This window comes from Mastigoproctus giganteus, chromosome 7 (genome assembly GCF_048544385.1).
Source record: "Mastigoproctus giganteus isolate SK-2022 chromosome 7, ASM4854438v1, whole genome shotgun sequence".
Lineage (NCBI taxonomy): Eukaryota > Metazoa > Arthropoda > Arachnida > Uropygi > Thelyphonidae > Mastigoproctus > Mastigoproctus giganteus.
Window position 1 is genome coordinate 74522793 of NC_143581.1, and position 24340 is coordinate 74547132.

At 35.9% G+C, this 24340-nt stretch overlaps 1 protein-coding gene across 1 annotated transcript in view; it reads left to right on the plus strand.

The window, feature by feature from the left end:
- Nucleotides 1-24340, plus strand: part of LOC150083000 (protein tweety-like) — a 472105-nt gene that overhangs the window by 441335 nt on the left and 6430 nt on the right. The gene's annotated exons all lie outside the window — the stretch shown is intronic.

The following is a 24340-nucleotide window of genomic DNA, read 5'->3' on the forward strand; positions in this document are numbered from 1 at the left end:
GATAAATGTGTGCCCCATTTCCCCTCATGGTCATATCTTCAATACATTAACTATTATGCATTATCCCTGTTCTTAAAAAAGAACATAGGCAATGAGCAAAGTTTACTGAATATTTCTGAACAATTCCTTTAATGCTAAACATAAAAAAATGCATTTGATAATTCCCAAAATCTAAAGATAGATATAAATAGACAAATAAAACTGTAATGATGTAATAACTTTTTAATGTATTTTTGAATATCTTGGTTAGCAAAGTTAAAAAAAAAAAAAAATAGCTGTGCATTCTTCAACATGAGTAAAATCCATAATCTGTAAAACACCTTTTATACACTCATTTTCTGTTGTGAAGTTAGCATTAGTAGAGGCATATGATGTAAGAAAGCAAGCTTATGCAGGCATCAGCCAAAAAAAAAAAAAAAAAAAACCCACTCCATTTCACCCCTCCGTTCGTTTGAAATACCTGTCCAGCTGAGACTTAAATTTATTTAAGCTATCAACTTCCACAACAAGGGATGGAGGTCTGTTCCACCAACCATCCGCTGGCTAAAGGCAAATTTCCACACATCTGTCTTTCCTCAATCTGAATTTATGCCCTCTCAGGTGATTATTCTGAGCAAGAGGAAGAATCCCATCAGCATTGAGCATGCTCAAACCATTCAAGGCTTTATACACCTCTATCAGATCACCTTGCCGATGCCTAGTCTCCAGACACTGTAATTTGCAAAACTTAAGCCTTCCTTCGTAAGAGCAACCCTTTGTTCCATTCACTAATCTTGTTGCCCTTCTCTGTACTCGTTCCAGCATCTCTACATCCTTCTTGAAATGAGGCCTCCAGAATTGTATACAGTACTCAAGGTGTGGCTTGACCATTGCCTTATACAAGGGAGTAACCACCTCCTTATCGCTGCTAGAAAAATTCTTGTATATCATTGACAAGACACCATGAGCTACTCTTGCAGCCCATCTGCACTACTCAGAGAACTTCATATCTGCGTGCACAATTATGCCCAGGTCCTTCTCATTCTCTACCACTGTCAGTGTAGTACCACAGAGTTGATACGTTGCTCTGGGGTTGCTGTTTCCCATATGTAGTACTTTACATTTGTCGATGTTAAACTTCATTTGCCACCTCTCAGCCCATCTGCTCAATCTTTCCAGATCCTGTTTCAGCAGCATAGCATCAGTAGTGTCATTAACAACCTTTGTATCGTCTGCAAACTTGGACATTAAGCTTGATATACCATCATCAATATTATTTATAAATACTATTAGTAAATTAATAAGAGGAGTTTACCTCAATATAGTACGTGGAACACTTCCGTATGATACCCTCCAGAAATTAAAACGGAAAAAACGAAAAAATCGACAACTTACCGGTACATTAAAGTAAAATATTTTACTTTAATGTACCGGTAAGTTGTCGATTTTTTCGTTTTTTCCGTTTTAATTTCTGGAGGGTATCATACGGAAGTGTTCCACGTACTATATTGAGGAAAACTCTTCTTATTAATTTACTAATATTATTATCAACGTAGAACATATTGAGTATTACAGCTCTGATTCATACTATCTAATTAATTTTCAAACTCTTATTGACTATTTCATTAGGAAGGAAAATCGTTTTGAATATTTTCGTTAGATTCTTTTAATTGCGTTAATTTGAATTTTAATTGTTTTGAATTGATTTTGAATTGTGTTAAATTGATTATTTAATTATTTATATTTTACTTTAATGTACCGGTAAGTTGTCGATTTTTTCGTTTTTTCCGTTTTAATTTCTGGAGGGTATCATACGGAAGTGTTCCACGTACTATATTGAGGTAAACTCCTCTTATTAATTTACTAATATTATTATCAACGTAGAACATATTGAGTATTACAGCTCTGATTCATACTATCTATTTATAAATACAGAAAGCAATAATGGTCCCAACACTGAACCCTGAGGGACTCCACTAATAACATTATTCCACAATGAGCAGTGTCCATTGATTACCACTCTCTGTATTCTCCCCCTCAACCACCCCTTTATCCATAGCAGCAATTTGCCTCCAATGCCACACTGCTCCAATTTGTGCTGCAGTCTTCCATGTGCAACAGTATCAAAAGCCTTCCTAAGATCCAAGTATATAATATCAAAGTTATTCCCTGCATCCAGTTCTTTTGTGACTGCATCATAGTATCCAATCAAATTGTTCAGGCGAAACTTCCCCTTAACAAAACCATGCTGTGTCCGAGATTACTGAAATCTTGTCTAGATGATCCTGCAGTGCTTCTTTAACCAGTGCCTCTATTAATTTTCCTGGAACAGAAGTTAAACTCACAGGTCTATAATTACTTGTGTCAGCCTTTGATCCTCCTTTGTGAATTGGGGTCACATTTGCATATCTCCAGTCTATGGGTACCTCTCATAATTATGTTTATCTTCAACAATTTCTCCTCCACTTTACTCTCAGTTATTACAAGATTATCTAGCTTACTGCCAGAGCTGAATACACCTCTGGCATTCCCCTCGCTGAATAACTCCTCATATGTGAATGTTGATGCAAAATATTCATTTAGTTTGTTAGCTACCTGAGCAGGATCATTAACAGTTGACCCATCGATATCAAGTGGACCAATCTGATTCATCCCCTTCCTTCTAGAGTTTACATAAGAAAAGAACTCTTTGCTGTTTTTCTTTGCATTCTTTGCCAAAGATTTTTCGTAATCTGGCTTTGCCTGCCTATCCTCCTTTGTAACTTTGTTACAGATCAATTTATATCTATCATAGGCTTCTGTGTCACATGTTAATTTATATGTATCCCATGCATTTTTCTTCTGTGCCATATGTCTCATTAGTTCACCTGACATCCATTTAGGCCTAAATCTTGAACAATATTTCTTAGTTGGTATGTAAAGCTTCCAAGATAAGTTAAGTTAGAGAAAATAAAAACTAAGTAATATGTTGTAAAAAGTATTACTATACTTTAAAAAAATAATTCATTTTTAACTGTGACTTAAGTCGTGCTTAAAAAGAGAACATTAAACACCATTTCATCTCCCATATTGAGGACTTAATTTCACAGCTGGGTTGTCAGCTGTTATATCATTAGGGTACTATCCACTGACGAAGAACCAAATAGTCTTGAGATGGCCGTCTGGGGCATAGCATCCACAGAGAATAAGTAATAATAGGCAACTTGTGAAAGCATTCATAATATGAGATGAACATGCCACTATAATAACTTCAGTTAATTTACTGCGTGTAAACGTGATGAATCTGCACTAACTTATAAGTTTGTAAAATAGTTAATCGCTCTCCCTGCATGGGTCAAAATCTGTCAGTATTTAAAAAAAAAATAGAGCATTATTTTTATTGATAAAAGGTAGAGAGATATTTCTGAAAGCTACAACAATGAAATTTTAATCACTATTTTTAGAGCTCTTATTTTGTATTTTATTCTATTTCTGCCGTCATTATTTTGTGTATATATTTTTATCAATTTGATTTTCACACAGCATTTTGTGGATAAGTTGTTTATTATTATTAACGTTTTATATATGTCGAACCTCTTTCCAACTTTCAATGCCTTTTCAATGGACTTAACTTTATATTGTGTAATTTCCTGACTACACACTTGAGTTGTCTTAAAAAAGAGGGGGGGGAGGAAAAGGAGAGAATATACTAACTTGTTCTTTCTGAAAAGGCCAATTTTAACCTAGAAATGCTTCAATTATACGTCATGAAGTAAAAACTTTGTTTCTGCAACAATCAAATATCGTTATAAGGGGAACTATTTGAAAGCTTTCAAAGTACAAATTTTAAGTTGTGTGTACCCTCAAACTTTAGCAATCCTATGCACACTTTTTTTACTCCTGAAAAATTAACCCCAAAAAATTTACATTAAAAACCAGTGCATGCTTTTATGACTGGAAGTGCATAGCTGCATTTGAAAATGAATTAGACAAGCAACTATTATTTTATTTGTTAATTTATTTTTTCACCCAGTGGGAGAAAAATGGGAAAAATGAAAGTGGGAGAAATTGATAATTGTGTCACATATATTGATAATTGAATCAGAGTATCAAAGAACAAAAAATTAAATGCTGTAAGTAAGTAGTGGCCTGAGATCTTTTACAACTGTTAATGCTATCCTTGTAAGAATTTATCTTTTAGAAATACCATACATTTGAAATAATCCTAGTATTCATATACCTCATAACAGACTGGGAAAAATAGATTAAATATCTGTATGTGAAAGGCAGCTGGGAGGAGCTAACACAAAATTTTATAAGAACAGGTAGCAATAATAAGCAGTGATATGTAGTATCAGTGCTGATAAATGGTTACCACTGTACTGTCATAAAATTGGTATTCAGTTAAATATGGTAATTTTAATAAAATAAGCCAAACTGGCATGGCTTTTTGCATCTTTTATCTATATTTTAAAAGTAATTTAAAATATGGATCAAAACTGCTTAAAATCTGACTGTTGTAGCTTTTAGAACCATCCATTTCCTGTATTAACAATAACATAGTGTCTCTCTCAGCACATTAATGTGTTGAGAGGAGTTGTATCAGTGATTCCCAAAATTTTTGGGTCCAAACCCCCCTTCCCCCATCAAAATTAAATAATTTTTTTTGTTTGTATACAAATTTACAAGTATTTTAATGAATTTCTAAGATTTATTCTTTGAAATGAAACACCTATAACTATGCTGAGCTGAGAACTATTTAATATTATACAATGTATTTAACTCAATGAAAGTGAGAGAAACTGATAACTGTATCACTAATAGAAAAGTGTGGCATAAATGAAATGGGGCTACCACAGAACTCAACACTTGAAAACTAACTGATGCACACCAAGCTCAGGGATTGCTTATCTAAAATAAATATATAAAACTTATTTTTTATATATATTTATATCATAAATATATCGCAAGTAAAAGCTTATATTTCCTTATGTACATCATTCTTCTATAGCGAGTATTGGACATAAACATATTGATTTTGTAATTTCTGTTAATTTAAGTTTAACTTGTGCAGTAATAAAAAAAAAAAACTAAACTATTACTGTTATAAGTAATTGCTGTCAACACAGAAAAGAACTGTTGTGATAAGGTAATAATGTATAACTGACATATTAAGAATGATTTCTGCAGAATGAGGTTTTCTTTAAAAAAAAAAAAAAAAACAAAACGGTCCTACTCTGTTTCTCTTTTTATTCTTTTCTTTTTTGATTTTGTCAACTACATTATTTTCAGGAGCTGCAGTGAAAAGCTGGAGTAGTCATGATTTTCTTCTAACCAATTCATTATATTCTGGAAATGGTTGCATTTTCAAGAAAGATTTTTTTTTTTTTTTATGCTTAAGTTGTACCCTCATTTTCTCTGGAGGAAATTCCAGTATCCCTTAATGAAATACTGACCTTTATTTGTGCTTTCTTGTATCAAATTTATGTTAAATACCATTTAATTAACCCCGCAGGTTCAGCAAGGAACGATATATGCAATAGAAGCTTTTATTTAACAAAAGTGTTTGCTGTTTTAAAAATTATGAACATTTACATCTATCAGAATGAAGGAAACATTTTTCTTAAAGATATAAGACTGAAATTCAGAAACCTATTCCTGATTACAGTTACCTATAAGATAGTCTTAAACTAGAGCTAAGCTTCCCTAGTCAATCTGCTAATAGATGGGGGAAGGAAAAAACTTACTGCTTGTTAATTGCATATAGTTATGTTGTTTTCTTCAGCAGGATACTGTAATATTACTAAAGGCATATTGTTATGCATTAAGGCTTCCAGAAATTTCGTTACTAGGTTTCCAAACTCAAGGAGGGGGGGGGGGATTAAATATTGACCAAAATGTATATTACATTCCAAAACTCTAATCTTTAAATCCTTAAATATAGATTAGATTAGCCTAAGTGAAATTTTAATATCTTCTAGACCAGTTTCTCCCCCCCCCCCCCCTTTATTATTTTTTTTTTTTCCCAAATAGGAACACAGACCATAACCATATTTATGAGGTAGAGGTCATAAAAATATGTTAAACTATACATGCAAATAATTTTAATAACTATTTTTAAATCAAGAAATTCTGGACATTTTTAAAATCAAAAAGTACAGGGTAGCCTTATATACTGGTCTTGTAAGGTTTCCACACACAGACAAAAATATGTCAATAATTCAAGATAATTTTTTAATGTTCTTTATGGAGTGAGTGTGACAGCAGTTATTGCAAATTGAGTCCACCAATTTTTGTTGCAGTGTTTTGCAGAATAAATCCAGGTCATAGTCAACTTTTATAGCACTTGATTTTGTTGCTGTGCAGTTGATAGTACTGTTAATCACATAAAACCATACCTGCACTTTTTATGAAAGAATTCATAAAACCATTTTATTAATTCTTTCCTACAAAGGCTGAAATAAGTGGAATGTGAGTCATAAGAAGCTGGTTTTAAATTGAAAGTGGAGTCAGTCTTGCATAGGCTACGATTATTCGTGGCCTTCACAATTAAATATTCTATTCATTTACTATCAAAGAGTATGAACATGTCACCCATTTTGTTATCCCAAATATACAAAAGCAGGCAGCATCAGCTGTGCTCCAAGCACATTTTCTGACACCCAAAACTAGGGGTTGGCTTATTATAATTGTTTGGAGAAATTTCTGAAAGTACTATATATATATATATATTTTTTTTTTTTTTTTTTTTTGCTCCTTGCTGTATTAATTAGTTTGATGTAAAAGTGATCTCCTCTTCTTCCTATTTAGCATTTTTCAGCCTGCAGAACTTGCAAACTATTCCATGAACACACTTTACAATGCAATAAATCTGAACTGGAGCTTACATCTATTTGGTTGTTTAATAATAAATAATTTCATTCTTTCTATGTATCATTCTTGATAGTTACAGATGTTTAAAAGAATTCTAAATCCCTGTGTAGGCAAACTAGATGCATTTGCTGTTTACTTTTAAGTTTTTATCCCTTCTTTAATATATTATAGATATTAAAGTTATTTTTATAATGGTTGTTTTATGGTATACATATTCCATTTTGATTTTACCTGTTGAATTACATATTTTTTTAGTTGGCCAGTCTTTATCAATCCACCTTATTTGTAAGTAAGCAGTTATGTTCAGTTAATAATAGTTTGAGAGAAAAGAAAGATTTTAGAAGTAAATTAACAGATATCTCCCCCCCAATTCATCTGAGTTTCATATATTCACAGAATTTCATATATTTTAGAAAATGGGATATTTTTCATGAACTACATAAATATACATATGTATTTCATTTACACTTAGATGTTTAGTCATGCTTGTGTGTTCTACATTTCAACTTGAATCTAGTCAACCATTTCATGAACTGTGGACTTCTTTTTATACACTGCCATTTTGATGGATATTTATAAAGCTCACAAAAATGTCTAGTGCTACTGATTGTAATTGTTTCCCCATTTGTATACTTTTATTTTGTAAATCTTTATGTAACAAAAAAAAAAAAAAAATCTATTGACAAGTTGAGAGTTAGCTTGCTCAAAGAACATATACCATTTAAATTCTAATTTTGAATAATTTTTATACCTTGATATCAATATCATAGGTACTTAATATTTTACCTGTAAATTCTGAAAATATTTTATATTGCAACTTACACTTAAAGATGGATTTATTGTCTTCTGTTTTAAAATAAATCATAGTTCTTTACCCATAACCCACTGTAAAGAATATTTTTATCATATAACAGTGCATAATTCTCCTCTTCAAACTTGTTACTAGTAACTAACTGAAATGAATAGCATCACTGTTTTCATATTCGAGTCTGATAAAAATTTAAAGTACCAGAGTGATGTTAATATAATTTGTAATTCTAGCTTTATAACTACTGTTAACCTTAAGTGCAGTGCAAATCAAGAGAAGACAACATCTGTCTATTTCTGGGTAACTAAAAATGCTCAAGTGCAAATAGAAAATTTGTGATACTAGTCCACCCATGAAATCCCCACCTATTTTAATTACTGTTAAAATGAATATTGATAATGTTTATTTAGAAAATGGAAAACTGATAATGATGTAGTAAGAGCATTTTTCTTTTTCTTCAGAATTTTTATCATTCTATTAGTATTATATTCACTTGAAACTTATTTGTTCTTGATTAGTATGTGTTTTCCTCAAATAAATCTCATTATCCTATCATATTTAATAAGTTCTTTTGTTATATATCACACAACTGCAAAGGCCTGTACAGAAATGTTATTTTTCCGCTTGCAAAATATTTGCATATTTCTAATAGTAAGCACTATAATATTGTACATTTTTTAGAGAAAAAATGTAAAAATTGTTTCTGTAGATATAAGTTGGAAGTTAGAGTATGCATTTTTTTTTTAATACCTTTGTATTAAAGAAATTACAAGCAGACATAGAAAGGTAGTCATGGCATTCTTCAGTAATTTTGTGGAGTTAAGGCACAGTTTTAGCACTATAAATATCTATATTGAGTTTTTCTAATTAAAGATAGATCTGGCATTTTAATACTTTTCAAAATGAAATCAGAAGTTTTACTACTATTCTCTCTTTAATGACTGCAATGTATATATATATTGAAACTTATTTAGATATATACCACATGAATTTGTTTTTAAGAAGAAATAAAATATGAACTAAGTAAATCTTAGACATTATATGTAGCTTTTCTATAATCATGAACTTCAACAAATGTTTAAGCTAACCAGATACCATTTGATTTGAAAATCAGTAATGATGTTATATGCCAAGTGTTTGACATAATTTCATGTATCATCTACATGCTAAAAAAAAAAAAAAAAACCTTTCTCATGAAAGGATCAGAAGCATTTTTGATATTTTACCTTTGACATGTTTGCAAGATCTTGAGCAACTTAATATGCGTTAATTGAATAAGTAATTATTTGAGGACTGTGAAAATTTCATGATGTTTTTAAGACATTAAACGTGCAATTGGTGTACAAAATTAATAGTTAAGCAAACCTTTTGTATAATTAATGAAAAGTTTATAAAATGATTCAGTCAGACAGTCGTTCATTTAGTTTTGTATTTTCCTTGTGACATAAAGATACAATTGACATTATATTTGAATACTACCACTTTTGATGCATTTTTCCAAATATATATTATTTTATGGATTCTTATGGTTCTGTACATTGGCATGTATATTAATTTAGTGGAAATGCATATTATTATATATGCTTGAAACTATTTTTATTCCTTTATGGCTAGGAAGTGTTTTCAGGTACCATATACATTATGTGTACTTAGAATAGAAGTCTTGTTACACTATTCTAGTGAGAATTGTGTATGGTTTTCCTAACATTACCCTTCCAGGTTTTTACACACACACACCAAGTGTATGATTTGAAAAATTATTGAAAGCAACTGAACATACTGAAGGTGAATTGACTTTTCACAGTAGCATAAATCAAACTTAAAAACTATATATGTAACCACTGTAATTGAACAAAGTTAAACTAATTAATTCAAAGGCATGCGCTAAAGTCTAAATGGCCTTCAGAACTTGGAAAAGAAGTGCATCAGATCTAAATAGAAATACAAACAAGGTTTAGTATGATATCATCCAAAAAATGAAAATTCAGCCAGTATACTTGCTACTTATTTTATCTTATCAAACTATGTATAACTCATAACTGAGCATTCAGTTATGGGCCAAGAAAATCCCACACGAATTTCAGTGAAATGCTCAATAGCTGTCAACAAAAGTTTCTCCCCATTGAAAATTCCAGAAATTTCTGTTAGCTCTTATGCAAAAAATTAAAAATTTCAGGATCAACTTATTCCTGGTCTCAATAATTATACACATGTCCTGAAAAACATGAATCTACACTTAGTACTCATCTGTAATGTTCAGTCATTGAAGCTTTATGGCAGTGCATTTGCTTGGTTTTTTTCCCTGCACAGAATTTGGCTCGTATCCAATTGTTGAAGTGCATGGGTTTTTTGACCGACATTTCACTTGCCTAAAGTGCTGCAAAGGTGTTTTTATTTTCAATAAATAATCAAAAATGTGCTTCTTAATATAATAAAATGGACTTTACACAATTGTGTTCAGAAAAGATTGAAAATAAAAGTGGCATCAAAAAGTGAATAAATTTGAATTATTTTCTACTAATTTTTAAAGTCACAGTCACTTCATTCCCTGTGCCTAGTGGAGCAATGATTCTTCAAGCACGCCTAGTTCTGAGTTAAGTTTACCTAAGCTTTTTAGCTCTAGAGATTAAGTGAGAGATTGTTCCAGTGGATAAAAGAATTTTCTTATATCCATTGTGTAGTTATCCTTCCTCAATTTAAATCTAAGAAAAAATATATCCGTGTTTAAGCTAAAAATATCAAGGATCTCCCAAGTCGGCCTAGAAACATCCCACTAATTGCACATTGTTCCAGTACTGCCAAAAGGCAGTATTTCATCTTTTGAGACCTACACTGCTTGACAAAAGTGACAGAACAAAATGTTTTTCATGAATATTTTGTGAACAGTGTTGCCTAAGGCAAATTTTGATACCATAGGCATCCTGGCATGCAAATGCCAAGTAATAGAAATTGATCTATCACTTTACAGAGCTGCGCATTATGCAAATTATCCATGCCTATAAAAGCATAGGTTGTGACCACATCACTTCATTCCCATTATTTGGTTTGCTTAGTGGGATAGTTGTATCTTCCGCACTCAGGGTGGCAAGTCATTGTTGTTTAGATGATTCTTTGAGATGGTGGGCTGTTGGATGACTTGAAGCTGGGCAGTCGCAGGCAGAGGTGGCATGTTGGCTTAATGTGTCACACAGTGTTATCTTGGCACTAAGGAAGCAGTTTCAGGAGACAAAACCATTACAAGAGCTGGCCAAAGTCGCCTGAGGGATACACCAACCAGAACAGACCACTATTTAGCTCTAACCTTGTTGTGGCCACAGGTGAAAACATTCCAACCGCTGTGTTAAAGAAGGCTCAATTCAAGTGTACACAAGGAAACCAATGGTTTGTATCTGATTAACTACAAACTGCTGCAGAGCTTGTTGAAACCGGCGTCATGACTTGGAGCCCTGACAAATAGTTCTGTTCTCTGATAAATAGCGTTTTAGCCTACAAACAGATTCATCTCATATGAGGTGGAATAATGATCAATGGCAGCACCCCTCTTCATGGTCTTACAGAGGTACTGTAACTGCGCAGTACTGAGAACTGCACTGTACTGAGAACAGAACCTTGAAACTGGTGCGCCATGAACTTCGACCGGAATAATGATCAATGGCAGCACCCCTCTTCATGGTTTTATAGAGGTACTGTAACTGCGCAGTACTGAGAACAGATCCTTGAAACTGGTGCGCCATGAACTTCGACCGGAATAATGATCAATGGCAGCACCCCTCTTCATAGTTTTATAGAGGTACTGTAACTGCACAGTACTGAGAACTGCACTGTACTAAGAACAGATCCTTGAAACTGGTGCACCATGAACTTCGACCCCTGACAAAATGGGGTACAGTTCTGTTCTCTGATGAGTCCCATTTTAGCTTACAAACAGACTCTTGCTGTTATTTCATCTGGAGACAATGAGGAATGTGGTACCATCCCTCCAACATCAGAGAAAGAGACACTTATGGTGTTGAGTGCATTCTCATGTGGAGCAGAATAATGATAAACTGCCGCATTCCTCCATGTTTTTTATAGGGGTACCGTAAACAGATCCTCAAACCCTATGTGTGACTTTTTAGAGGTGCATTTGGACCCGATTTTATTTTCATGCACAACAATGCCACTGCACATAGAGCTCAAGTGGTGGACGAATATCTTGAAACTAAAGATATCCGATTGCCTTGGTAAGCACAATCCCCAGACCTTAAATCCGATCGAACGTGTGTGTGATACGCCAACAGAGAACTCCTTGGTCATTTGGTGAGCTAACAACTGTGCTGGTGGAAGAATGGTATTTATTGCCACAGAATCTTATAAACACCCTTATATAAAGCATGGTTCACTGCTTCAGGTCTGTTTAGCCATTGGAGTCATACACCATACTGATGTCATGTGACCTTTTTGGTAATTCTTATACAACTCCTATAAACGTCTCTTATACCTATCCAAAGCTTCTCGCTGTCTCCTCATTTCATTATTCTCCGGTTCACAAGCTGCACAAGTTACACTATGTTTTCTGTTAATTTTGTCAGGCAGTGTAGTTTTGACATCCATTTCTTTTTTAACAACCTAATTTATAGTCAACAATATGCTAAGTGGTAGCTGCAATTTTTTTCACCTCTGGCAAGATGGAACAGTTTGTGTAAATTTTAATTTTTTTTTGTAGTAATATTATAGTTTTATTGTTCTTATCATAGATGTGTTTATTTTTATAATAACAAAAATATTTCAATTAAAGCATACATATTTCTCATTAGCACAAATTTGCTTGGAGTTGCAGTCAAACAATTAGCTATAATTAGTGTTAGTCCAGTTTCAGTGAAAAATCCTTTATCCACCAGCTGTTGTTATTTATGGATAGTTAATTTTTTATGATTTATGTTGTTATTATCAATTTGAAGCAGAAAAGATAGTGTGACTAAAAGCAATAAGGATGTCATAATTTATTTATTGGTGAATCATGCCTCCAAATCTTGCTCTAGTAGTATGTAGTGCCTAATATGAGCTATCTCTAAATGTAGACAAGTTTGAGTCAGCTGCTGAGGTTCAGGAGTCTCAGTATTCCCACCAACTCCAAATTAGTACAGAAACACATTGTTAAAGAGAGAATCATATGTGATTTGGATGGTTGGCAAGTTTTTCACCATGGCAAGGCCATGAGGCATTAGTGTCTGTAAACTACACATCTATTTGGGTTAGTTTGCTTAAACTGGCTGAAAAACCAGTTTCCAAAAAGGGAAAGGAGACAGGAAACACAATAGAAGACATAAAATCAAACAATCATCATTCAGAAAGAGTGTTGAAAAAATAAGTGCTATTATAACTCTATATAAAGAAAGTTAGTCCAGGGGAAGTACTGGCAAAAACTAGGCATTTCATTTAAAGGAGTACATATTGCCATTCAACAATTCAAAGGACAAACCACAATCAGGGTAAACACATGTATCAATGAAAGCACAAAATAAGACCGTAACACTGATTTCTAAATGCAATTGACAACTTAATCAGAAATCTGAGCTAAGTGCAATAGGAACAGAAAAACTCCCATGTGTACATCCACTCTAACACTTTGTCTTAAACAAGCAGGAATTCATGGTCATGTAGTAGTCAGAAAACCCTTATTAAAACTGGAAAATCGAGATGAAGGGTTGGCTTTGGATAAGAATCACCAGCATTGGACAACTGAAGAGAAGAAAAACTTACTGTGGATGGACATGCACATTTGTAAATAATGCAGGTGTTTTGATTTGCATTATGCTCGCAGAGAATTAACACTCTTTAAAGAGAGTTTCAATTCTCGTCATTTAATTGTAATGACAGCACATTTAAAGGAAAAACAAACCTTCGTGCTCCTGATTATGGGTTAAAATAAAATATCATTGTTAGGGCTAGGCATTTAATACAGAAAAAATATCAAACTCATGAGGGTGTCTGTATCTTCTTTGATTTGTCTTATTCTATCACACATGGAAGTTTTAAAAAAAATTCATGGGAGAAAAGTTAGTTGAAAAATTTTATTATTTTAGTGTAGTTTGCAAACTGGATTCTGCAGAACAAAAGCATTAATTAAATGGGAAATCAAAAGCACAGTAATTGTTTCACAGTGGAGGAATGTACCCTGAAAGAACAGAATTCATAGGGGTTCCTGGGCAACACAACACACATTGTCGTCTCCCTCTTGCTAGTGGACAAACCCACCACTTGGCAGGTATATTGGTACACTGCATTCATAATGCAGTGTACCTATATACTGATGGTAATTCGATGTCAGTATGGATAAACATTGCAAGTTAACAAACTTTGAAAGAGTGATGATAGTGGGTGCCCGATGTGTGTGTTACTATATCGCAGAGGCGGTACAGAAATTGCACTGTCCCTGTTTGACAATATCAAGAGTGCATCAGGAATATGCCATTTTTGGAATAACATCTCATTGTGGACAGTGCCGTGGGCGGATGAATGTAGCTGTTGACATCTGTCTCACATTGTTTCAGCCAATTGGAGAGTGACAGAGGCACAAATCACTGCTGACTTCAACAAGGGAGGTGCCAGAAATGTATCCACCGACCCGCCAGAGTCCCATTACTAACACCATGATTGGAGACTGGTCTCCTGGTCCAATGAGTCCCGTTTCCAGTTATTTCGAGCAGACAGGAGGGTGCATATGTGGCAGAAACCCACATGAAGCTATGCACCCATCATGTCAACAAGGAACTGTTCAGGCAGGTGGACGGTCGGTAATGATCTGGGGTGTGTTCAACTGGCACATGTTGGAACAGCTAGACATATCTCTGAACGATCGAGGTTATGTGTCTATCCTTGCAGACCATCTGCATCCCTTCATGGCCATCATGCACCCACGGCAATGGACTTTTCCAGCAGGACAATGCACCTCCCCAAGGAGCCATGATGACTAGAACATGGTTCAAAGAGCAGTCCGCATATTTTACCACCACGGAATGGCCTCCCCATCCACCAGACATGAACCTTGTGGAGCATCTTTGGGATGCTGTGGAAAGGTCTGTTCAAGCTTTGGATCCTCCACCCAGGATTGCAACAAAATTATGGACAGCAGTGCAGCAAGCATGGATGGAAATACCCGTGGAATGCTTTCGTGAACTAATGGACTCAATGCCTTGTTGTGTGACTGCCCTTATCTAGGCAAAAGGTGAACCTACCCATTATAGGTATCCCATGATTTCTGTCTACTCAGTGTACATGCTGTGAAGTTGCTGTCTATCTCACATTGTCATCCATTAAGTTTATTCAGGACCATTGCCCAAATTATGGAAGCTCTGAGAATTAATGAAAAAAAAAAGAGTCAATTAGTGCCACCCTTTCTTGAATTAAATTTATTATAAATTTTACCAAAACCATACATGCTTTTTTAAAGCTAATATGGTTGGACAAACAAACAAACAATAATCACTCAAGTAAAGCATAGCCTCATTCTGTGGATACACCTCACTTCACCACACCACAAGTTTGCCTTATTATTGCACTGCTGCAATAAATATTCCTATTTATATAAATTGTGTGCTATTAGCCATTTGATTTAAATTTATTTCATGAAATGTGATTTCTATATAGAATTTCTTATAATGATAGAGAAAACCATATTGAATTAGATACATAACAAAATGCTGAAGTGAGCAGTAAACAGTTAAATTTTAGAGAATTAAAGTGTTGTTAAAATAAACAAAATTTGTAAAACAGGCTATATACTTTTACTTTTTCATCAATGGATGGAAAACGTTTTTTTTTGTTAGTTGTTGGCACATCGGCTTCTGTAACCATAATGCACCTCCTAAAGTTTTTGCATTTTACTATGATTCAAACCCGCGATTTTTGGGTTGCCAGGCAGGCACTTTACCCACCTGGCTAACCTGGTCGGCTGGAAAACTAATAAAATTCACTGTGTGTGTGGTGTTCTTTATCTGGCACTAGAGAGCTGAGTACTGCATGCTAATGACAACTGGTTTGTGATAATTGTTATATGCTAGTTCCAAAAGGGGAATTAAATGCAAATGGAGAGGTTAAGGATTAAGGAAGTGAGTTGGCTACTGTTTGCCACTGAAACCTGGCCTATGGGGAATATAATTTCTGTGTGAGAATCTGAACTGATCATTGCACTGCACAGGTTGGGAAATCTGGTGTAGGACAGCAATGAATAAATTGAAGGCCACAGCCCAGGGGCCAACATCAGAACAGGAAGCACCCCCCTCCCCATTTATCCTTTACAGAAACCCCAAGTGTTCTTATGAGCTGTCTAAATGCCAGAAAACTCCCAACATCCCTGACAGATAATACCAGAATAGCCAATAATAATATAGGCTGACCGGGCTAGCCGAGTGGGTAAAGTACCTGCCCGGCAACCCAAAGGTCGCGGGTTCGATTCCCGCCTCGGGCTTGGATCAAAGTACTGCAAAAACCTTGGGAGGTGCAATATGGCCACAGAAGCCGATGCGCCAACAACTACCAATAATAATATAGGTTCTTAGCCAGAAAGCAGCTGCCAAGAAGAAACAGAGCTTAGATACCCACCATATTAAACTTAACGGCTCATCATTATGGCATATAGAATTGACTTTTGAAGGTTCAAAGCTTGTGCAGGCCACAAAGTTGTTGGTGAACAGTTGACCTATAGCCAATCAATTCCTCTGCTCTGCATATAGCTCTTCACTCCCCTTTAAGAGATAACCTTTTTCAGTCAAATTACAAACCAGTCCCACTTTTCCTTCAGGGAACAAAGGTTACAGATGTATATAGCCTTCAACCATATCAAAGTATAGGAAGCAAAATAATGGTAGGCTTGAATATATTAGAAATTTGCCACTGGTGGAGAGCTGAAAGCAAAGCTGTGGACTGTTATACAAAATTTGTTTTAATCAAATATTATTTTAATATACATTGATGAGCCAAAACGTTATGACCACCTACCTAATATGATGTTGATCCGCCATGTGCAGCCAAAAGTACTCATACCCGGCAAGGCATGGACACTACAAGATTTCTACATGTGTCTTGTGGGTATCTGGTACAAACATGCAACCAGCAGATCCTGTAAGGTCTGTGGTTGAGACACCGCAGATTGGAGTTGCTGTTCCAACACAAACCACAGATGCTCGATGGGATTGATGTCTGAGGAATTTGGAGGCCAGGGCAATACCTGGAAGTCTTCCTTATGTTCCATGAACCAGTCTCAAACAATCCGGGTGGCGTGGCATTGTGCATTATCCTGCTGAAAGACGGCACCGCCAAAGGGGAAGACCATTGCCATGAAATAGTGCACTTGGTCAGCAATGATGTTTGGGTAGGTGATAGACATCAGAGTGCCTAGCACATGGATGACTGGACCCAGGGTATCCCAGCAGAACATCACCCACAGTATGGTTGTCCAACACCTTGCTGCTGGTTCGTGGATTCCCCCTCCTTGGACCACTTTCAGTAGGTACTAATCACGGCTGGCCATGAGTCTCACCAGCCATGCCGTTTTGGATATGCTCTGACCCAGTCGTCTGGCCATTACAATTTGGCCTTTGTCAAACTCGCTTAAGTCCGCTGCCTTTCCCATCTGAAGAACTGTTTGTTTGTTATTTGGTTTTTAGGAGCATTAGCAACTATGGCCATATTGCTCCAGGGATATGTGGTGGTCATTCCCTGACCTTTCCACATCCTCCGTATTTGGTGGTCATGGGCTCGAATCCCGGTCTAATCAAGAAGCGTGTGCTATGCACTGCTGCTCCTGCCCACCTGGCTACGGAGGTGCCATCTGAAGAATTAACGGAGTTTAGTATCAGGTGTTTTTTATACCGTGTCCCGACCAGCGCATATGCCGTAGTTCACCTGCAGTTGCTTCGATTTGCATAACGACTCACCGATCGTAATGTTTTGGCTCATCGCTGTAGTTATTATCAACCTTTCCAAATAAAAAAAAATACAATGCTGCTAAATGAATGCTCACTCGAACAATTATCATTGTATTAAATCCTTTAATTTTCTTCTTAATTTATGCAGTACAGTGTTTTTTATTATCTTTATTTCTGCACATAATTATGCCCTTTTACTGAAGAAAAACATTCTCATATGATGTTTTATTTTCTACTAGCAGAATATAATAAAAATATTTCTTACTCCAGATTCTTAATTAATTAATTAAGTTAATTATCAGAATTCACTTGTCTTTTATTATATCTAACCCCTTCTCAGTTTCTGACTTCCGAACTGGCAAACTTTCACGGCACCTCCGTAGCCAGGTGGGCAGGAGCAGTAGTGCGTAGCACATGCTTCTTGATTACACCGGGGTTTGAGTCTGTGACCACCAAATACGGAGGATGTGGAAAGGTCAGGGAATGACTACCGCATATCCCGGAGCAATATGGCCTTAGTTGCTCATGCTCTTAAAAACCAAACAACGAACAAGCAAACTTTCACACTCCACCTTTGAAATAAAGCAATTTTCAGAAGACAAAAGTGTAAATTAGTAGGCAGTATGAAAGTAAATTATGTCATACTTTTCTATAAGTAGTAGTAGTGGCAGATGATGCAAGAAAACAAGCTTATATAGCATCAGCCAAAAAAAAAAAAAACTACACACTTCATCCATTCATACCGTACAAGAATTTGTCTAGTTCTCTCTTGAACCACTTACTGGCTGAAGACAAACTTCCACACATTATCCTGCAACCATTCTCTCTCAACTTGAATTTATGCTCCCTTATGTGTGTAGTCTCAACAAGTGGAAAGAATATCATTAATGTTCAGCTTACTCAATCCATTCAAGGTTTTAAACACCTCAACCAGATCTCCCTGCAGGTGCCTAGTCTCAAGATGCTGCAATCTCCTTCCTAAAGTAAGGCTTTCAGGCCTGCATAAAGTATTCAAGATGCAGCCTAACCATGGCCTTTTACAAAGCGATAATCACTTCCTTATCCCTGCTAGCAAAAGTTTCTGTATATCATTGACAAAACCCCCATGAGCTGTCCTGGCAGCGTGTCTGCACTGTTCAGAGAATTTCATGTCTGACTGCACAATTACTCCAAGTCTTTTTCATTCTCTACTACTCTGAGTATAGTACCATACAGTTGAAAGGTTACTCTGGGGTTATTCAACAGCTATTTCTCATTCTATCAAACAAATGTTCCTTGATGTTGCAGTAGGTCACACTGCTGACTGTTATTAACCATCCTACCAACCTGTGTATCATCTGCAAACTTAGACATTAAGCCTGATATGCCTTCATAAATATGACTGAATAAATATTGAAAACAACAATGTACCTCAGTACTGAACCATGGGGAACTACACTAATAACATTATTCCATAAAGAGCAGTGCCCATTGATAATTACTCTGTATACTTCCACTTAACTATCCCTTTATCTCTCACATGCTCTTGATGCTACATAGCTCGTTTGTACAGCAGTGTTTTATGTGCAACAGTATCAAAAACCTTCCCAAAATCCAAGTATATGATGTCAAAATTATTTTTTGCATTCAGTTCCTTGGTCACTGCATTATAGTAACCTATCAGATTGATTAGACAAGACAAACCCTTAACAAATCCATGCTGTGATTGCAGTATAACTGCAAGCCTGTCCAAATGGTCCTGCATTACTTCTTTAACCAGTGATTCCATTATTTTCCTTGAAACGGACATTAAGCTAACAGGTCTGTAATCATTCATGTTGCCTTTTGATCCCACTTTATGAACTGGGGCTATATTTGCATATTTCCACTCTATAGGGACTTCTGCTGAATCAAAGGATGCTCTCATAATTATGGCTAAGGGTTTGCTTACCTCCTTTGCTGCCAGCCTAATATAACTGGATAGATTCCATCTGTCCCAGGTGCCTTTTTCATGTCCATTATCAACAATTTCTCCTCCACTTTCCTTTCAGTTATTACAAAGTCATTTAGCTTTTCATTCATTTGATAAACATCTGGCATCCCCTTCCCTAAAGAATTCTTCATGTGTGAATGTAGATGCAAAGTAACCATTTGCTAGCAGGGTCATCAACAGTTAACCCATAGACATCAAGTGGCCCAATGTGAGTCAATCTCTTTCTTCAACTATTGATATAAGCATACAAGTCTTTGCTGTTTTTCTTTGCCAGCCTTGTCATAATCCATCTTATTATGAAATCACAGAGGTTAGGTAACCTCTGTGATTTCATTAGACTAATTTATATGCATTCCATGCACGTTTCTTCTCTGCCGTGCGTCTTGATAGTTCTTCTGACATCCATTTACGCCTTGAACAGTATTTCTTTGTTGGTATGAAAAGCCTAGTAGCTTCTTTGATTACTTCTCTTCCCCTTTAGAATTCACTCTTGATAACACCATTAGTTGGTCCCACTGCACACAATTTTAAAAACTGTCTGAAACCCTTACAAAAGCCTTTCTCTTTACAGTAGTTATGTCTTTAATTCAATTTTCACATTAGTACACTGTGATTGCTGCAACCCAGTATATCTTTCACCTGCAGAATCACTGCTGCTCACCTTATAAAGAGTATTGCTTCCTCTCATTAGAAAACAATCATACAAGATATCCACAAAAGTCTTGCTAGTGTGCGCATTACAAACTCACAAATTCTAGTCAACATCTGGAAGGTTAAAATCTCTCATTATGAGACATTCTGATTTGTTGGTCCACTCTATTTCTCTTTATCCCTGTAAAAAAAAAAAAAAAAAAAAAAAGTATCCTGTTAACAAGCACAGACCAAGCTGAGAAAAATTCTACCCTCTGAGCTTTGCACATTCTCTCCAGGGCCTTCAACATATACTCCCTCCTATCATGTTTCGGCAGAATTGCAGACACTGTCAAATTCAATTCTAATCTGTGACTTTTTGCTAACACTGCCCTGTACTTAAGGAAATCCTTAGATTTCCTACTCTTAATATCACTTATGTCAATGTATACAAGAATATCACCTTTTCACCCTTAAAATGTTGGGTTTTAGACATTCTAATGAAGTGCATCAGTGACTTAGTCCATATTATGTCATTGTGTGTGCGTCAATTTGGGCACACTGCTTGGGCTGAAAAACCAAGATTTACTTATAGATATACCTTACCTTCTCTGCCTGAGATTTGCTAACTACAGCTCTAAATGAATGAAGCCCTTGGAAATTCTTCCAGTCTATGAATGATAGAACTCAAAGTGATCTCTCCTAAAAAAAAAAAAAAGTGATGTGGCAAAATCACTACACTGTCAAGGATGTTGAGGAGTTATTGAATTTGTGTGTTTGCAGCTCTGTGCAAAGTATGGTTGTTTACATCATATCATCTGATGAGAAGGAATAGAAGAAATAATGTTTCTTTCTTCTATCAGAATTAGAAGTTTTGTTTTGTTGAAAATAATAACAAGAAAAATAGCAAGAACAAGTGTAAAAATCCTTTTTACAGTTTTGAATTTTTCATTAAAATTATTTTACGTGTGACTTTTGTTCTGACATTTTTTATTGTATAGTGTAATGAAATTTCATTCTAATGAACATAATTTGATTGTCTGCACAACCATGCTACACAGTCAGTTCTGCTATAACGCGGTACACTGCTCCTAAAAATCTCCGCATTATGTTATTTCACGCATTAAAAATAACAGGGCTTATTAGAAAAATAGGGATGGGGCAGGGCACTCAAAAAAAAAAAAAGTCTTGTAAGTAAAATATTAAAAAATGTTAGAAACCCAATAAAATTGCTAACACAGGTTTAAACATCTCAAATTTTTAATAAATAAATAAATATATATTATAGTAAATATAGCACTATAATATACATACCAATTGATATTTCTGTTGATTGACATTTTTTTAAATTGTAAAATTTAAAAAAGATAAACAATCAATAACGATGAATACAGCATGCACAAGTGAGATATGGACGAAGCTTAAAAAATATAGAAATGAAGACAAGATTCTGAAAATTTGTTTTCTATATGATTTCAATGGAGAGGAAACACATTTCACCATAAGAACATAAAAACCCACAGAATTCCAGCTATCAGTATTATCGCAAATGCAATAAGATCGAGTTTATAATTAGATTGTGCTAACAGGAATTCCCAATAAACTGGGAACTGCAAATTGTTTTATGGTAATGATCTCCAGAAACGTGCTCCTCTGCTCATGCTATCCCGCCTCGTGAAATTTCTGTTCGAGCAGAAAAATGAGAACTCCTGAAAACATGAATCGCCCTATAATATCGCCTGCTATCATGTGAATACAGTGAATCACAACAGTGTGTTCCCGACCAATACAACTACAGTAAATGGGAAATGTAGCTCTCATTTGACATTTTTTAAGCTTTGTAAACTTATATGTATTGCTGCACAGGTCAAGTTCAGCTTGGTGCCAGGTTTTGCCTTCACCTGGTGTTACTTGCAGACAAAATCACACATGAACCAACACAAATATTGCATTATACTCGCATTGTTCCCTAACATGAAATTGAAATTAAATCGAAATCATGACTCAGACCAGAGCAGCAAAGGAAAGGCTCAAGCTAATGGGAGTGCTGTGGCTCAGGCGAGAACTGAGGGGGGCAGTTGCCCTCTGAATCACAGCCTATTAAAATGCACTACTTGCTTGATGTTTGTGGAGCAGTCGGGTACGGGACATGATACTGCCATGGGGGATGTCTTTGTGTGTGTGCGATGCAAGGAGTGTAAGGAAATCAGGCGACAACTCAGCATTGTTATGGGCCTATATGAGAGCTTAAAGGACAGGGTGGATGCCCTCGAAGGATTAAAAGTGAGGGGCCCATCAAGCTCCCAGTTGCCCACACCAATGCCAGAGCTTGCACTTGGTCATCACACAACACAGTGGCAGCCCCCAAGGCAGAATGCGCTGGTCCCAAAGGAACTAGTAGTTGTTGGTGACTCTATTGTCAGGGAAATGGGAAACATGCTTTGTAAAAAGGATAGGTGGAACAGGACCAGGGTATGTCTGCCAGGGGCAAAGGTTGATGACGTTGTAGAGCAGATATCATCTTTTAAGGGCACAAAAGGTGATATAGTTGTACACGTTGGCACTAATGATATTAAGAGTAGGAGACCAGCGGAATTACTTAACAAGTACAGGTCACTGTTGAAAAAAAAAAGCCATGAATTAGGGTTGAAATTGAAAGTGTCTGCAATTCTGCCCAGACACGATAGGAGGGAGTATATGATGAGAGCCCTGTCAATCAATTCGGCCCTGGAAAGATTGTGCAGGGCTCAAGGGGTAGAATTTTTTTCAGCCTGGTCTGTACTTGTTAACAGGAGAGACTGCTTCTACAGGGATGGGATACACTTAAATAGAAAGGGTGCAAGAATGTTTGCTGATACTATCGAGGGTGTTAGGTGGGTTCGAAAACTGCTAGATTGGGGGGATACAAGGACTAATAGATTAACAGTAGCCACTGGCAGAGGTGAAAGTGATTCTTGCACTGCTTCTACTGGAATGAGCCGCGGCCTGGAAAATAAGATGCAGGATATTTCAGAGACTGCTGGGAATCATTGGGGTACAAACAAACACATAGGTTGTATTAGGGTAGCTAAGAAAAAGAGCAGGTGCATGTATACTTGCATGTACACCAATGCTAGCAGTTTAGTAAATAAATAAGATGAATTTGAGGTATTGATCAAAACATCAAAGGCAGATATTGTTGGGATATCAGAGACGTGGTGTCACACAGATATAAGGAATGCAGAACTGGAATTTGGGGAGTACAATGTCTACAGAAAGGATAGGAAGGGAGGAGGGGTTATGCTATTAGTTAAGAAATACATAAAATCCAAGGAAGTGAAGCCAGTCAACATTGCTGGACAGTGCAGTGTCGAGTCAGTTTGGTGTGACATAAGCATTGGGAGATCAAAATTGAGAGTAGGAGTGTGCTATAGGCCTAATGACTCTGATGAGTATAATAAGAAACTGTACAGGGAAATAGAGTGGGCCAGTAAATCACAGTGTCTTATAATGGGGGATTTTAATTTCCCAGATATTGACTGGAATTTGGGGGCTGGTCACTCACACACTAGCAAGGCTTTTGTGGATTTATTGGATGATTGTTTTCTACATCAGCATGTTCGGGAGGCAACTAGAGGGAGTAATACTCTTGATTTGATTATCAGTAGTGATTCTTCATGCATTAAGAATCTGCAGGTAAATGAACCACTAGGTGGCAGTGATCACAGTGTGCTGAAGTGGGATTTACTCAAAGAGGTAACTACCATTAGGGGTAAAGGGAAGGGTTATTGCTTTCGTAAAGGCGACTACGATGGACTGAGACAGCATTTAAATTCTATACAGTGGGACCAACTGATGATGTTACCAACAGCAAATTCAAAATGGGAAGCATTCAAAGAACTTATCTTGGAAGCTACTAGGCTTTACATACCAACTAAGAAATATTGTTCAAGGTTTAGGCCTAAGTGGATGTCAGATGAACTAATGAGACATATGACAGAGAAGAAACATGCATGGGATACTTACAAATTAACACATGACACAGAAGCCTATGATAGATATAAGTTGATCTGTAACCAAGTTACAAAGGAGGTTAGGCAGGCAAAGGCAGATTACGAGAAATCTTTGGCAAGGGATACAAAGAAAAACAGCAAAGAGTTCTTTACTTATGTAAACTCTAGAAGGAAGGGGATGAATCAGATTGGTCCACTT